General features: G+C 35.7%; 1 protein-coding gene across 6 annotated transcripts in view; it reads left to right on the top strand.

Annotated features, from left to right (window-relative positions):
- The window catches only part of Grm5 (glutamate metabotropic receptor 5), a 482,266-nt gene that overhangs the window by 176,793 nt on the left and 287,866 nt on the right, over window positions 1–17,607 (top strand). The gene's annotated exons all lie outside the window — the stretch shown is intronic.

Below are 17,607 nucleotides of genomic sequence, written 5' to 3'. Positions count from 1 at the left end.
CTCATATAATCCCTCTTCTCTCTTGTTGATTGGATTCCTGGAGCTCCATCTGGGGTTTGGCCGTGGATCTCTGCATCTGCTTCCACCAGTCACTGGATGAGAGTTCTATCATGACAGTTAGGCTGTGTCAATTCTTAACTAACATATCCATGGATATTTGGTTCTGTACTTTCATAAATACTGTCTGGATGAGTGCAACTTTATAACAAGAATTGGCTTCACACATTGTGAATCCTTTGTATTCTTTCTCTTTCTCAGAGAGACTAGTTGAATCCATAAGCCCAAAGTTCAGTGTATGACCCTGTCTCAAAAGATAACTCAGACAGTAGTAGAGAAAGACAACCAACATCAGCCTCAGGCCTTCATATGTGCATGTACAGATGAGTGCATGTGCACACATGTATTCGAATACACACAAAAACCAAAAATAATTAAAAGAATTTATAGCATAAAAAAAGAAAGAAAACAGGAATTTATGTGAATTTGGCAAGTGTTGAAGTTGAGAAACTAAGACATTGATGTAAAGGGATCATGACATGGAGTTTTGAAAGTGTCAAGACATTTTTAACTGATGTATATGCTGCAGCTTTGCTTGTAGAGGAATAATCCTGTCCATTAAGAGAAGCTCATCAAGAAATACTGCTGAAAGTATTTCTGTTTTAGCACAAGAATGATACTGGGGGAGGGGAGCAATAAGCACTGCTTAGCATCCCTAGAAGTCTTTGTGAGAAAAGGAAAATTTGTGAAAAAAAAAAGAGAGACTAACCAAAGTGACATCTCAGCATTCTTTTCCCCAATTGTCATCTGCCATTTCTTTTGTCAAGATCCATGCAAAGGAGAAGAGAGGTTTTTTGTTTGTTGATTTGTTTGTTTAATGTATTCACCCATAACCACTTAAGAAGTTCTTTGAGGCACATGGCTCTCAAGGCTCTATGTATAGAATTAATGAAAGCCATGAATTTCATTTTTTGCAAATATAGTAGAAGGCTACCATCATTTTTACAGAACCTCTGGTTTTGTCGCTAGGTAAAATCATATATTAATTACATCTGCTACTGAAATCTATCTTAGAATATTGCTCATGTTTAACATTATCTATATTTTTGTCTGCTCTATTTATTACTATCTTTACATATACAAGAACCTAATTAAAACATGTATCAATATATATCAAATTTGTTTGAAAAACTATTTTGCTAAATATATCTCAATATATTCTTAGTTCTATATATTTGAATTTATTCCATTAGAGCAAATTATTCCAAAAGATTTCTTAGTTCAATTATTTTTTAAGTTAATGAGAAAAATAAATGAAGAATTCCTATAAATCCTAGAATGTGTTCCTTTATTCTCTTTTCCTATTTTAACATTCAAGAAAAATATTTCTGTCCTTCATTAGGCTTTTACATATTTGAGTAAGAAATCATCTTTAATGGAAGAATTAAAGCACTGTAATAGCATGCTTCTCCCATCAAGATAGACCTGATTTGCTTAAAATATTTTACATTATCTATTTTACTTTCATTAATATTAATAATATAATTAAAATGTGAAATTATTTTAATCTATGCTAAAAGAATCTTTGATTTAAATTATAGAAGTCTTGAAAGAGGAATAAAATTTCATATCACCTTATGCTATTGTGAAAGTTATCCATTTGAAGTTCCAATTCAATTTAATAACAATTTTAAGTCCTTGAATTGTGTCATATCTGAGCATTAGAATTCTTAAATGACTGAGTTTATCTCATTACAATGTACACATTGTGTTAGAACACTTTTCTTCTGTCAAAATTTTTCCTTTCTTAACTATTAATTTTATTTCTGATTACTTTTGGCACAACATGTTTATGTGCAATCTTCTGGAACACAGCTTTTCCTTTTCTCACAAAGACTTCCAGGGATGCTAAGCAGTGCTTATTGCTCCCCTCCCCCAGTCTCATTTTTGTGCTAAATGAAGATGCAGTCTTTCTTAATGGCACATTGAGAATTGGATTTATAAGTCTCTGAGTGAGATAATGGAAAGAATGCTTAAAGTGTTCAGTAATGTAGCTTTTGATTTTAACATTTATAGATTTCTGACCTTGATTTAATTACTGATATCATTTGAACTTTATCTGATTTACCTGATGAAGCCCTGCTGCTGCTTCCTTCCAATTTTGTGTTCTAGAACTTGCTGTAATATTCTATTAACCTCCTAATTTTTGTCCTACCTGTGTGCTCTGAGGTCTGATCTATGCTGAGTTTATTAAGATGTCTCTGCTAAGGACCCTCATCATCATGCTAGGTGGCCTTCCTTCAGCCCCTCTCATCTTTCTTTTCATGTAGGCAATACTGTATAGGGCACCTGTCCATCTGGACTGTTTTACCTCTCCTAGGTTCATGTCAAAGACTATTTCTGAAACTCTCACTTACTGTAAACTTCTTCTCCCATTTAGTAGGTAGCACAGGCTACTATTTTTCCAATCTGACATAGTAGAACTGAGTAAGTTATATAAGCTCCTTGCTTCAGTTTGCTCAATGGGAAAACACTTAATGTTACTATAGTTGAGTTGGTTTTAGTATTTATTGAGACTGCATCTAATAACTAACGAAGCATGGAGACTTTCTTTTGGGTAAGAATATTAGCCACACAAACCTGATGATCAGAGTTGAATCCTTGGAATCCACGTAAAAAGCCAGATGGTGTGCATGCAACTATAATCCCAGAACTCCTACAAGCAAGATGGGAAACAGAGACTGGACTGAGTCTATCGGGTCGATCTCAGTCCTCAGGGGTGGCCTTGATCTGGAGGTGGTGGGAATGGGAGGTGGGCTGGGGGGAAGGGAAGGGGGGCAAGAAGTGGGAGAACAAGGGAATCTGTGGCTGTTATGTAGAACTGAATAGTATTGTAAATAAATAAATAAATAAAGGACTTCTATTGGAGTATGTAGCATAGTGGCAGAAACAAGAAAGACCCTGGCTCATGAAGGAGGAATCGAGAACCAACTCCTGAAAGTTGCCCTCTAACATTCGTATGTGTGCCAAAGCACATGTGCATAGATTTGCACACAGATGCACATAAACAAATATTTTAGAAAAAATATGACTTCCAATAATTTCATATAATATCAATATTCCTATTAAATTATTACTACTTATACTAGTTATTATTATCAAACCCTCTGAGGTTTAATCATTTATTTTGCTAAGTGATACTTCGGCCTAGTTTCCTAGTCTTGTTTCTACTCAGTTTCATGGGTTTATTTTTTTATTTCTCTGACAACCGTACTACCTCTGCTGCTCAGACTATTTAGCGTTCTGGTATTTGATTGACATTTGAATCTAAAACATCTTCATGCAGATTCCTAGTGTTAAGCCATGTGTCCATGGTGAAACACACATCTTTCTTGCCAAACACCAGCTCCACTGCCCAACCATACCATCTGTTAGTTGGTCTGTCAAACTGGAAACTATGGAGACAGCTTTAACTTGTTATCTCGTCTCTATTTATGTGATCTGTGTTCTATTTAAAGATCTTTTTCACTGAAAATGCACATCAGAAGAAGAATTTTGTATAACAATTCTAATACCACAAGGTGGGGGGAGTGGGAGGGGAAGGAAGAGAGGAAGAGATGTGAGAGGGAGAGAGAATGAATTTTGCTAACTCAGAATCAAATTTTTTGAGTAGTTTCTTCCATGATCTCTCTCACTGAATTCTTGTCTATTGTCACTTTAATACCATTGCCCCAATTTCCTGCAGTATGAATTGAACAGAAGCGCATACTGTCAGTAGCAAACACTGGACCACTGAATCACATCCCAGGCCCACTAAAATTCTTTATTGTTTAGTGAATTTATTTGTTTTGATGCAAGGCCTCACTAGACAGCCCTGGATGGCTGGCTTGGAACTCTCTATATAGTCGAAGCTGGCCTTTTGCTCACAGAGATCTATCTGCTTTTGCTTCCTGAGTGCTGGTAATAAATGTGTGAAGCTTCATGCCCAGCCAAAAATATTTTTAAACAACGTAATATTTCCCTTTTGTGACATTCTGCTTTAAAAATAAAATGATTTCATTATCTTATCTGCTGTTTAGAGTAGTTTCCAACTCTGCCTTGTCTCTTCAAACTTCTATGTGATTTAGTTATTTGTCACTGTTGACTCACATGACCCTATGATTCTAAAATCAATGCAGCCACAACTCAAGTCCACACCCATTATATATTCCTTCTGTCCAATATCAGGTTCTTGAGTTCCAGCTCATTTACTGAAAAAAAAAAAAAAATCCTTTTTTTTTTCTTTTGTGGCCTAATTGAAGTTCCAATGTTTCTATGGAATTGTCTTTTCTTCTATCTTGTCTCTCCCATGAAGTAAAAAAAAATATTATCAATAGAGTATGGAAAGAAAAACTGAAGAAAGTAGGGAGAATTTTTATATAATCATGAGAATCTGAGATGTAGTCATACAAGTGGCAATATAATCAGTGGCCAGATGCTGTCAGAGCCTTCACTTTTATCTCTCAGTTCCTTCTGTTATTATTCTTCTTTTCAATATGATACAGGAGCAACAGATGATAATCACTTTGGCTCAAAATTTTGCTGAGAATGAGTAAATTTATAGAGACAAAAGACAATCTGTATTTATTTGAGTGTAAATGGACTGTTGGGTACTCTAAGTAAATAATCACCAAGGTCAGGGGTAGGAGAAGTCCAAGTGTAAAGGAAACGTATATAGTACCCAGTACAAATTGTTATATATATTATACTTTTAGAATACTAATACCTGGGCTGGAGAGAGGACTCAGAGACTAAGAGAACTGGCTGCCCTTCCAGAGGTCCTAAGTTCAATTCACAGCTACCACATGGTGGCTCACAACCATCTGTGATGATATCTGGTGCCCTCTTCTGTCATACAGGCATACATGCAAGCATACATACACACACTGTATAAAATAAATGAATAAATAAATAAATAAATAATAAAAGATCTATTTAAAAATATTAATACCTTACAAAGTATTCATCAAATGAACACAGAGATAGGGCCATACAGACAGGAGAAGCAACTATGCAGAGAAGCACAACTAACTAAAGGACTTCTAGAAACTGGGCAATCACCATGCTTACACCAACAAGAATGAACTACTCAACCTGGGGCAACTGTGGCTATTTCCTTATTTCTTTGGCTTTAACAACCCAACACAGTCCCAAGTCCTTTGGATCTTTCTGAAACTTTCATGTTCTATGCAGTTTGAAGTGAGGACTAGCTACCAATTCCATTTGAAGGATTCCTCTCATTGAGAAGTGCCCCCAGGAGGCTTGGGGAGACTTAATGACATTTGAGTTAAAGAGAGAAAATAAGCCACCGTGACAGCCTCAACATGCTTCAGAGACTCACTTGCTATTCCTTGTTGTTAGGTAATCTCAAGGGCTTTAATACATCCTAGTATCCCAGAGGTGTGATTAAAGGAACGGAGTGTGGGAAACAGCAGACATTAGTTCAACAGTGTGATAAAACCAACATTATGGTGCTATCCAGGGATTTCAGCAGCAGCAAAATGAGGACAGGGGAATTGGGTCATGAGTGATTTTATTAAAACACTGGGTGAATCCAATCAAAGTGTTTTAACTATTATGTTCCCTGATAACAGAGGTTATCCTTGTCCTAATTTGCTTTGTGGAGTGCCAACAGGGCAATAGCAATAACAGTTGTGTTCTTACAACTTACAAAAATGTTGTTACTTTGTAGCAACATGAGGGAATACTCAGAAAACACACCATCACTACCGAGCAGTTTTAGTTTTAAATTTCTGAGAAAAATGGCAATAGCTGAATTAGCATTTGCCAGGTATTCATTGAGGCCTTGAGGATATGGGAAACAACACAGACAAGAGTTTCTACTAGGAGTGGGTCACACCTATCCATAACCACCAGTGTCTAATTAGATTATAATAGAATATATGTGTATATTTCACTATACATATTTTTTCACTGAAACAAAAACTAATTTTATGTCTTTAAAAAAATCTGTCAGATCCTATTCTAAGCATTCTCCAAGCAAAATTTCATTTAATCCTCATGACTAATGCAGTAACATTTTATGATAAGGAAGAAAATGCTTAAGGGATTAGATAACTTTCCTAAACACCCAAATTAGCTGGTAGCAGATCCACACTTTGAATACAGATTTGATTAATTCAAATGATAGTAAAACCTATTCTAATTTGGGAGCCAATCTTCAAAATCTTGCTTTACAACAATGAATTGTAAAGAAAAATGAGGAAAGAACAAATACAGAAGCTAACTTTTGTTGAGTAGTCATTATAGGCCAGACATTAGGCAAGGGTTATCCTTCTGTATCTTACTCAATTTAATAAACTGAAACTCAGAAACCACGTAAATGCTTTTTAAGGGCTAAGCATCTAGAGAATTGCAAATGCAAGAATCAAATTTAATCTATGTAACATAAAAGTCTTTTCTTCCCTACATATGATGATCCTCATGACACTATAAGTTTATTAATTTCATCTTGCATGAGGATTTGTATGATTGAAACATTGGTTTAGGGACAGGAGGTTATGCTAGTGATCTTGCACTACCATGAAAAAAAAAAAAAAGTCTGAATGGCTTAAACAATGAAAATATGTTTCTTTGCAGCTTCTAGAATTCCACGATCAGAGATTAGTATTGTATATTCTTTCTGATCCCATGGAATTCTTTATCTTTACTTTTTCCACATATTATGATCAATTTTACTAAACAATTATGCACTGACTGTATTAGAGCCAATTTGTCTTTAAAGCATTGGAACTAGTAGGGCTTATGGAATTATCCAAGTTAGGGAAGCAGTTGGGTGAATCAGCTTTCTTCTACCCACTTTCTCCCATTTTCATACTTGGTTAAAGTTTTAGTGACATTCAGGACTAACAAAAACAGGAGTCAAGGCATTAATGCTTGAAAGAGGAGTGCTAAAATCACAATTGTTCTGGCCTTAGCCAGAGGCTCTTCCCCTTGTCTTATGATGCATGCCTTGCTGAGGATGGAGCTCCTTGGTAGAATATTTGCCTAGCACATAGAAGACCCTCAGCTTGATTACAGCATTAAATACAAAACAGAGCAAGAGTAGATTATTCTGGGTAATTCATTTAATAAAGAAAAAAATGCTAGTACATCCGATTTTCAAGTTCTGATCAAGCCTGGGTTTAATACATTTGGGGAAAATAAATGTTTTTTTTATGTGGTGAACAGTAATTGTAGCTTTGAAATATTTTTATGAATTGATGTAGGTACATTGAAAAAAATGTGAATCAATAGTTTTTATAAAGGGCAAAATATGGTGGGAGAACAATTAATACTTGCTATAAAGTCCAAGAAAACAATAACGAATGGAATAGACAGATGAAGAGTGGTTACATAAATTTCATAGATTCAGTGAAGAATGTCTTTTCCTATTTTATGTCACTGATATTTTTAAGTAAAATCAGTAGAGAATATATTTTGCAAAAGGGCATTGACAAATGAACTTAATTTAGGAATTATTTGCAAGGTTCTGTGTATATTCTCAGAATTAGAAACAGGAAGTTGGAGATAGACTGCAAAACAAAAGGAAAAGAGCAGGACTAATGTACTTTGTATTTATTACAACAAAAGGCTACAGAAGGAAAATCTAAAATCTCACTCTGTCGATTTTTAAGTACGTGTCATACACACACACACACACACACACACACACACACACACACACACACACACACACACGGTTTTCCAAAGACTGCTAGTAAACAAAAGATTGTAAGTTAATAAAATTCCTATAATTCCTTACTCTATCCAAGGTACTTATAATTAAGCTGTGTTGTCCATATGTTTTAGATAGATGCCATCATTTTGAATCATGGTTACTACTAAACAGCAATTGACTAAGGAAAATTTGATGTTTATTTTCTAAAATCAATTTACTTGAATGAATATTCACTTATCAAATCTCTGTTGATAAAAGTGTAACTAAAATAGACCCCTCATTACAAATAGCATACACTCCTTTAGACAGTCAAAGAAATAGAGTACGACCTGAAAACAATCTTACATACTTGGAGTGAGTGTAGGGAAGCAGACTGGTTTAGAAATACAGAATGAGAGAATTGTATCCATATCAGCTGTGTCTTGAGGAGTATAGAAGGAATAAGTATATAGAAGAATATCTCAGAGAAATAAAATCATGTACAAATCTGGGATATCTGAAAACATGCTACATATAGTTAATTGTCTTATAAACACATCAATGCCATGCCTTGCTTTCCTGTAAATAAAAAGATTCCCAATGGAATGGTATGTCATTCAGGGAAAACTAGAGAAGTATGTGTCTCTGGGCCATGGTCATTCATATTTTAGTCAGAATAATAAATTCTTAATTTTAAAGGAAGAATGTGCATTTATTGACCTACTTACTGTTATCATTATGGTTTAAATGTGCTACTTGTAAGTCACTGGTAGGCTAATGAAGACTACACACCTGATCCTAAGAAAGCTCAGACATGATCAAATGTTCTAAGGAGTTTACATTGTGACCTGAAAAATTAGAATGTTAATTTATGTATATAAAGCTTAATCCTATGATAGAAGTATATTGCTAGCCACATAAAGAACTTAAGACAATAAGAATAAATCTATAGAATTAGTTTTAGGAGTATATCTTATTTAAGCATTGTTATAATTTTTATATCATATTGACATGTCATCAACATTATAAAATATTGATGTGCTACCTGATGTTTTTCCTTTATGTTGTCTTTGAAATCTATTGTTTTAAAATGATAGAACTATGTGTTTTGGATTAGACATATGTCAAATGCTCAGTGGTCATGTGTACTCAGAGGCTACCATAGTAGTAGTACATAGGAGACTGGCCAGGTTTGAACTATAGATGAGAAGCCTAAAGCCATGGCTCTAACATAAGATGGCTACTCATTATTAAAGAAAACTTAGTCTGATGCAAAAGTACACAACTATGGTACCTAATTCAATTTATTTTGCTCATTCCCAAACCCATAGTGAGTCCTTGTTTTCCATATTGTGGGGGAAAGTTGAGTCCTGAGGAAATCTAGAAATCACAAACCTACACAGACCAAGTCTAAACCTGAGGAGGTGTCAGGCCAGGGAGTTGCTGTCAAAGAAGAGATGTCTTTTCAGCAAAGGTTGTCAAGCTTGAAAAGCTTTAGCTAGGCTGAGAAGGATCTTCCACCTTCAGTTAATATAGAACTATTTCCACACTGTCATTAGATCCAGTTAGAATCAAGGACAGAGGTGACTAATGAGCTAAAAAAGAGGCAAAATACCTCCCAGATCCACTCGACCCATTGACACACAGTCCCACATGGAGATTTTCCCTTCTATTCAGATAGAATCACTCTTAATGAGATGACAGGCACTGCAGGCTTCAGCTGCAAACCTGGCAGCCTACAAAGAAAGCCGATGGAAGTTAAACTCTATAGGGCTAGAAGGAGAATCTGGGTCACAGTGTCTGCCTCAACACTTCATTTTCCCTCAGGAAGAGCATCCAGAGAAAGGAATGGGAAAAGTCTCCAAAATATTTTTAAGAAAAAGGATCATATTTTTCTTACACTGCAGATCTAAACTTAAACTACATTAACAAGGCAATTAAAATGAAAACACTCTGGAAGTCCTAGTGTCAAAATCCACATTACCCTTCATGCCTATCAATAATGCTATTAAGAAGGCAACTTTAGATGATGAAGCAGCTCTCTTTACAAAAGCCTCCTTTTATACAGATCATTGTCTATATAAAGCTATAATGCAGCACTGAATATTTTGTAGGAATGTGTTTAGAATTAAATGTTGATTATTAAGAGTGATATGGACTGAATCATTAAGAGCCAAATTATACAGGATTCTACTTTATCTGGAAACTCGGCACAACAATTATTTAATAAGTAATATGTTTGTTGAGAAATAAGTTTCAAATGAAATATTTAATGGTGAGTAGAAGTGTGTTTGGAAGAACTATGCAGCTGGTCATCCTAGTGCCTGGCTTAAGAATAACAATATCAGATGAAAGGATATAGGTTTTGACATTTGAAAGACAGAGGCTGAAGTTCCATCTCTTCTATTAACTAGAAATCAATTATTTGGAAAACTTTCTCATCACCAACACCTCATTTGTAAATCTGTGAAATAATGCCCTGTATCATGCTAACATCTTCATGTTAATTAGTTTTCATATTAATGCATTTGGATTAGCAAGTACACTACTTGATATTTACATAATTACATAAGCTCTAGGTAAATGCCACCTTTCTTCATGGTAATGATGGTAATGATGATTACAGGAGGTATAAAATCATCTATTGAGTTTGTGTTCTGGACCAGTCCCCTGTGTTAAGCATTTTGTGAAGAAGTTCCCTTCTGAAACTCAATAAACAAAATCTCTCTCTAGATTTCCATACCTAAATCTTATTGCCAATGTGTTTTCTTCTTCCTCTTCACCTGCAAGTGCCTCAGAGAAGTTACATAAATATATGGTCTGCACTTTTAAAACTCCATCCACATATGCCTACCCCTATCAAGTTCTGTATTACCTGAATCATTGAATATATTTATTGCATGTTTATTTCAGAAATAAATGTCAGCCTTTTTTTTCAAGTAATACATAGATGCTTGACTCTTTAATAGTACTATGCAGGATTGTCTTTTTTATCACATCTTATGCTTTCACATGCCACTGTTGCTATCCACAATCCACTGTTGCTATCTATTGAAAAGAATGACAAGCACTCCAACTCATATTTCTCTTTTCCAAATCAGAATGCCCTTTTGGGGTTCCTAACAGACACTCTTACTTGGATATTTCAGAAAAAATTAAAAGTGATCCTTGTCTTAGTCAGTGCTATATTATTGTGAAGAGATACCATGGCCATAGTAATTCTTATAAAAGAAAATATTTAATTGGGGTTTATTTGCAGTTTCAGAAAATTAGTTCATTATCATCATGGTGGGATGTATGTCAGCTTGCAGGCAGGTGCTGGAGAAGTAGCTGAGAGTTATACATCCAGATCAGCAGGTAGCAGGGAGAACAAGAAACTGGGCCTGGTTTGGGCCCTTGAAACCCCAAAGCCCATGCCCAGTGACATACTTATTTCAACAAGGCCACACCTCCTAATCCTCCTAAAGTGATAGTATGATAACTAAGCATTCATATCTATGACACATTCTTAGTAAAACCACTACATTCCTTTTCTGTAATCCATTTAAAAAACAAAGGAAATTTTTAAAAATTTAATCTGTATCCAAATTTCATTCTTCTCCACTGTGTCTATGCCAGCTAACCTGTCCCAAGTATATGACTATAGTTTCTTGGATTGGGAGAAGATATCCTTCACAACTACAAGTATTGGAACTAAAGGTAAAAAAGAAAAAGTCATTCAGACTCATTGACTTGGGCATGCATCACAGGTTCAAGAGTCATGTAATCTTTCCTTTGCTTGATTCCTTCCTCTTTGGCATGTCAGTATATATGGCCATACATTATTACATCAAAACAAAAATCCTTTTCACAATTCCTCTGCCAGCTGGAAAATAATTTTCTATAGATTTATTCTTACTGAAATGTAGCCACATTTTATAGTCCTATTTCACATGATAGCTTTTGTTTATAATGATAGGATTCCATATTGGAAAGACAAATATTTCCTAAGCATTTCCTTCCATATATATGTTTCTTAAAGTCTATTTCTCTCCTTAAGAAATTTGCAGACATTTTCCTAATGTTTCCATTGTTTCTAAATGTGTACAGAATACAGAGTTTATATCAACTCTTGGGAGCAGCTACACTTTAAACTTTCCCATTTATTCAAATACATATGTTCATGTTTAGTTTTTATATTTTTCATTTATTTGCTTATTTATGTGTATATGAGAGAGACAGTGTGAACACCTGTGCATACACATGATACAGTGTGCATGTGTATTGTCTGAGGACAGCTTGCAGGAGACTGTTTTCTCTTTCTGTAATGCAAGCTCTACAGATTAAGCACAGGTCTTCAGTCTTAACCAGCAAGCACCTTTACCCACTACCTATAAAGCCAGTTCCATGTATTCTTTTTATTTTTTTTAATTTATTTATTTTGTTTGTTTGTTTTGTTTTTTGAGGCAGGGTTTCTCTGTGTAGATTTGTGCCTTTTCTCGAACTCACAAAGATCCCCCTGGCTCTGCCTCCCAAGCACTGGGATTAAAGGCATGCACCACCAACCACCACCACCACCACCACAACCACCACCACCACCACCACCCAGCGTCTTCTTTTTAAATGACTAGATTACACTGGATTTTTTACAATAAATCCAAGTTGTGATTTCATAAACATTTTATGTCAAATATGTATTGAAACTTTTTAGAATGGATGTAAGTTTGATACATAACAGAATAGAGGATACAAAGATTTTCTCTATGTCATCTGTCTCTTTCATATAGGACAGTTTAGGTATGCCTCTGCAAGATCACATTTTCTTCTTCTGCTTTAAGCTTAATATTTTGTCTAAAGTTCATGAATAATGCTATTAGCTTTAATAGGTTGTCAGGATATTCTGCTGGAGAGCAGTGAAAGATTCTAGAATTCTCTTCACTACTCCAATAGGTGAACTGAGTCCAAGCTAATTACCAGATATTCTAAATGTGTGAAATATATATATATATAAAACTGTAAATATTTAAATGTGTGATTTTTGTTTCAGGTGATAAAACTGAGAATATAGTTTCTAAATTGAAGTTAAAATTAAGTTTCTTCAATACAAATATCTTTCCTCTATTCCAGCTTGCTTTATGTAACATGTTGCATAATAAGTAAAGACAGTGTTAATGCAAAATTGTTAGTAGCAGTTTAAAGATCATGAAGTTTTCAGATACATTTTCTTGTTTAATTATGAATTTATTGGATTTTGTTAGTTATATCATGATCATTATACCTAATTTCAAGCATTTTATGTGACTGACTCCACGTTAAATCAAAGCATTGCTAGCAAAATAGCTGAGAAACAGATTTGTCTAAAAATAAAAAGAATAGTAAATTACTCAGATTACCGTAAAACAAATAATTTAGGCCTCTTGGCACATTTACAAGCAAGCACCATTTAAACTTTGTTAATTGCAAAATAACTAGATAATCCACCTGCCACTATCACAGAAGTTTCTTGTTGCTTCTAATTCTAGAGAGAAACAGAAATCCTTGCAGCTTGCTCATTGCTGTTTGGGCTGGGAGTCAAGCTAGCATGGTCTGCTCTATGCTGTGTATGGATAGAACTACACAGAACTTCATCCTGAAAATCTAAGGAGCTCATCTGAACAAGGTACCTGTGTGATGGTAGAACACACAGGTAGCAAAAATCAGATCTGTGCTCCAGGCAAGATTTATCCATTGGCCTGTTTGCTTATGTTATTTCTGTATAGCCCAGGGCTCTATATCTGGATGTCTCAAAGGTCTCATTTACTTGATATTTGCTGTTCTTGATAAGATACTATTTCCTATGTGTACCTGATTTTAAGCTAGTTACACTTTTATATTCTACAACTCGGCTGTCTTACAATAATACTCCCGAGTTCTTCATATCAATCCATCTGGCCATATAATTGGACTTTTGAGGTTTTCGTGGTTAATCATGGAAGACCAAAGTGAGGTGAATCTCTACTTTTGGACCTGAATAGAACTCAGTCTTTACACACTACTCATATTTATAATTCTGAACCTTAAGAGAATTGACTGTGCTGTCTATGGAATGCCAGTAATAACACTCACCTCAAAAATATTATTATGAGAGTTCATTGGAATAACATATAATAGCCCTGGTATGATTCCTCTCACAGATGACTATCAATCTTAGTCTTCATTTTTCATTGACTTTATACTGCTCTGATTCTTCCTCAAGATCATTGACTGCATTGGTCCATGAGAGTGGAGGGAGCAGAAGTGTAGGTACAAAAGAGACAGCCCTCTGGAAGACAGACTTCAGTGAATCAGCCCAGCTTTATTCCAGAGTATATCAAATATATAGGATTTGGGAAGCCTGGGGACAAACCCTAATTTGCATTAAATGACAGGCTCCTATCATATAGCTGGATTACTAGAAGCATGGACCTATCAAAATGGCTATAGCACTTGCCTAATTACCATGTGGGTCATCAAGGGAAGAATATTTGTGGGGAAATGTGTCAAGAGTCATTCTTGAGATAAGTCAGGAATCCTGGGCCTAGAGACACCCTCCACATAAGGATAGGTAGAGAGCAGGAAGCTTTTTCTGAGTGGAGGGAGACCTCCATGATGCCGAGCTTAGAGAAAGCTGCCAGACTATGGTACACTGTAATCTCTGATCAGCAGGGCCTTCCAACAACTTTAAAATATGCCAAATGTCATGAGGAAAAGCCCACAAAGCCTTAACTGTATGCAAATAACTAAAGGACACTGAGCAAATCTGGGAGCAGAAGATATGGCTCTTCACAGGGAAGAGCATACCAGTTGTTTGACCAGTGTTAAACAGTCAGTCCTGAAAACATACATACAAGTAACATTATATGAACCCAGCAGGTTACATTTGGGAATATATAGATATAAACATACATATACACATGCAATAAAAATTGATAGAAAAAGAGGTCATAAATTTGGAGAAGGGGGTGTTTTAAAATGATTTAGAGGGAAAAATGAAAGGGGGAAAGTTATAAATAAAATACAGTCTCAAAAATAAGCAAAAAAAGCAGGAAGAAGAAAAAGATGATCTCACTCCCCATCCCCTTCCTTTTATTGCCCCTCTTCATCCCCAGTTTACTCATGGAGATCTCTTATGTTTCCCCTTCTCACAGTGATCCATGTATCCCTCTTAGGGTCCTCCTTGTTTCCTTGCTTCTCTGGAGCTGTGGGTTGGTCCTGCCTTAACTGAATGTATCAGGGAGAGAACTTACCCTTTTGAAAGAGGAGATGGAAGATAGGTTGTAAGGGGAAGACAGAGGGAGCAGGAGGAAGGATGAGAGGGGGATCTGTGGTTGGTATGTAAAATGAATAAATTTTTTTAAATAAAAAAGATGATCATATTCTCATGTCCAAAAATTGTAGTGGATTTCAGAATTATCCATATCATCAACTGTTCTTTGATTATATAGAATGAAAATTAAATTTTTTCATAAGCTTACACATCTCCTCATGACAAGAAATCTCAGTTGAGACTATGATGGGTGTTTTGCATTTTAGAATACCAAGTAATAATTTCATGACTGTTAATTTATGATATAAACTATATATCTTATTGAGGGACTACCTGCAGGTATCATACAGCAAAGCAAACCACACAGAGAAATAAGAATGAACAGCTGGTGCAGATTGACTTTGTCAATTTGGATCAGACTTCAGAGAGTCTAATGCCAGGCTGTTCATTGTCAGCATATTTAAAACACAGTACTGTTTGGGGAAAGGTTTCCAGGAAACAATCAATCCAATCACTCCAATTCCAGATGTACAATAAAGCATAAGCTGCAACTATATAGTGACTCTTTACGAAGTACATGTGACCATGAATGTGAGTTCTATAGCTAAAAGGACTAATATCTAGTGTGGTCTCTGACTAATAGCATAGATGCCAACAGGCCATAAAGTATTTGTGACATCTAAAGAAGGGAAATGGTCTAGAGAGGGAAGAGTCTGGGATAATTATTCTGGGAATTAGGGTGAAGTCTATCCCTTCAGACAGCAAAAGGGTCACCAGTTTGTTAATAACCTCTTCTTGTAGCTGGAGAGTTTTCTCTCCAGGTCCTGCCAAGCCCCGGCAGTCCGACAGCCCACTTATAAAATAAACACACAGACGCTTATATTATTTAAACTGTTTGGCCTAATGGCTCAGTCTTCTAGCTATCTAGTGCTTACATCTTAAATTAATCAATTTCTATAAATCGATACCTTGCCACGTGTCTCGTGGCTTACCGGCATCTTCACATGCTGCTTGTCATGGAGGCTGGCAGTGTCATCTTCTGCCTTCCTGTTCTTTGAGTTCTCCTCTCTCTTAGTCCTGCCTATACTTCCTGCCTGGCTACTGGCCAGTGTTTTATTTATTCACCAATCAGAGCAACACATTTGATACACAGACCATCCCACAGCATCTTCTCACTGATTTCTGGATGGAGTGTAGGTATTTGATTTTATCTCCTCCATTGAGGAAACACCCCTGTATGATTAACATTCCTGGTCCTTTTTTTTTTTTTTTTTTTTTTTTTTTGGTTTTTCGAGACAGGGTTTCTCTGTGTAGCTTTGCGCCTCTCCTGGAACTCACTTGGTAGCCCAGGCTGGCCTAGAACTCACAGAGATCCGCCTGGCTCTGCCTCCTGAGTGCTGGGATTAAAGGCGTGCGCCACCACTGCCCAGCTTCTGGTCCTCTTAAGGCGTCTCTGTGACTACAAGGACATTTTATATAATAGGATACTCTATATTTCTAAGTCACCTATACACACACACACACACACACACATACCACACACAAACACACACACACACACACATATATATATATATATAAAGTATGTTTGTATGCATACAATGTGTAGTATATATAAATATATATGCATATGCATACTGTGAATAAACCACATGTATATGCTTTGGCTGAAAAGGCAAATTGTCTTATATATATTGTGTTGCCACAGCAGAATAATTACTACTAGATAATACATGCAAAAAAGGGTTATTTGGATCAATACTTTGGGTAGGTTGGAAGTTCAAATAACACAGTGACAATGTTTGACTTTATTATTAAATTGTGGGGAAAAAGAAAGGAAATCAGTTTCATACAGAAAAGGAATATGTACACACAAAGAAAAAAGATGCTGTGTAAGAACTAAACTTTCCCTTTTCATAAGCAGTGGAAACTAATCTACCCTGGCAGACCTTACCCACCTATGAGAAGAAGTCATCTGAGAATGAATCCTGATGGTCTGATCACCTTCTCTTAGGCCCACTTAAAATACCACCACATGGATGTGAGCACACTGTAGACCAAACTCCCAAAACAGAATCCTTGGAGGATAAACCATATCAAAACCACAGCAGTGGGATGAAATTATCATACAATGAGGCTGGAAGGGGGAAAGAGATAGCACAGAATAAAAACAGCAGATAAATGCTTTCTACCATTTTATATTAAAATATGAGTATATATTAAACAGAAGACAAGTTGGAATGCTGAAGAGAAAATTGCACATTTGTGATCACCAAGGCTGTATATTATGCTGTCAATAAATGGAAACACCTTAAAACTGTTCTTTGATTGATGAATACTTGGTTCCTACACAATCAAATACTATAAGAAAGCTATAAGAAAGAATGAAATCCTGCTATTGTGACAACATGGATGGAGATGGGGAACATTATATTATGTGAATAAGTTAAGCACTGAAATGTAAATGCTACATGACCTCACTGATAAGAGACATCTAAAAACGTTATTTTTACAGAAATTGAGAATAAAAGGGTAAAAGTTGGCAACCAGAGGGGGAGTAAGGAAAGGAAGAGGAGGAGCAAGGTTGGTTAACTGACATTATCATTGTTAGTTTGGAGAGAGATTTTCTGGTTAGATGATAACATGA

Source organism: Peromyscus leucopus, chromosome 1, assembly GCF_004664715.2.
Source record: "Peromyscus leucopus breed LL Stock chromosome 1, UCI_PerLeu_2.1, whole genome shotgun sequence".
Taxonomy (NCBI): Eukaryota; Metazoa; Chordata; class Mammalia; order Rodentia; family Cricetidae; genus Peromyscus; species Peromyscus leucopus.
Note: the sequence above shows the minus strand (reverse complement) of the source record. Positions and strands in the feature narration are given on the sequence as shown.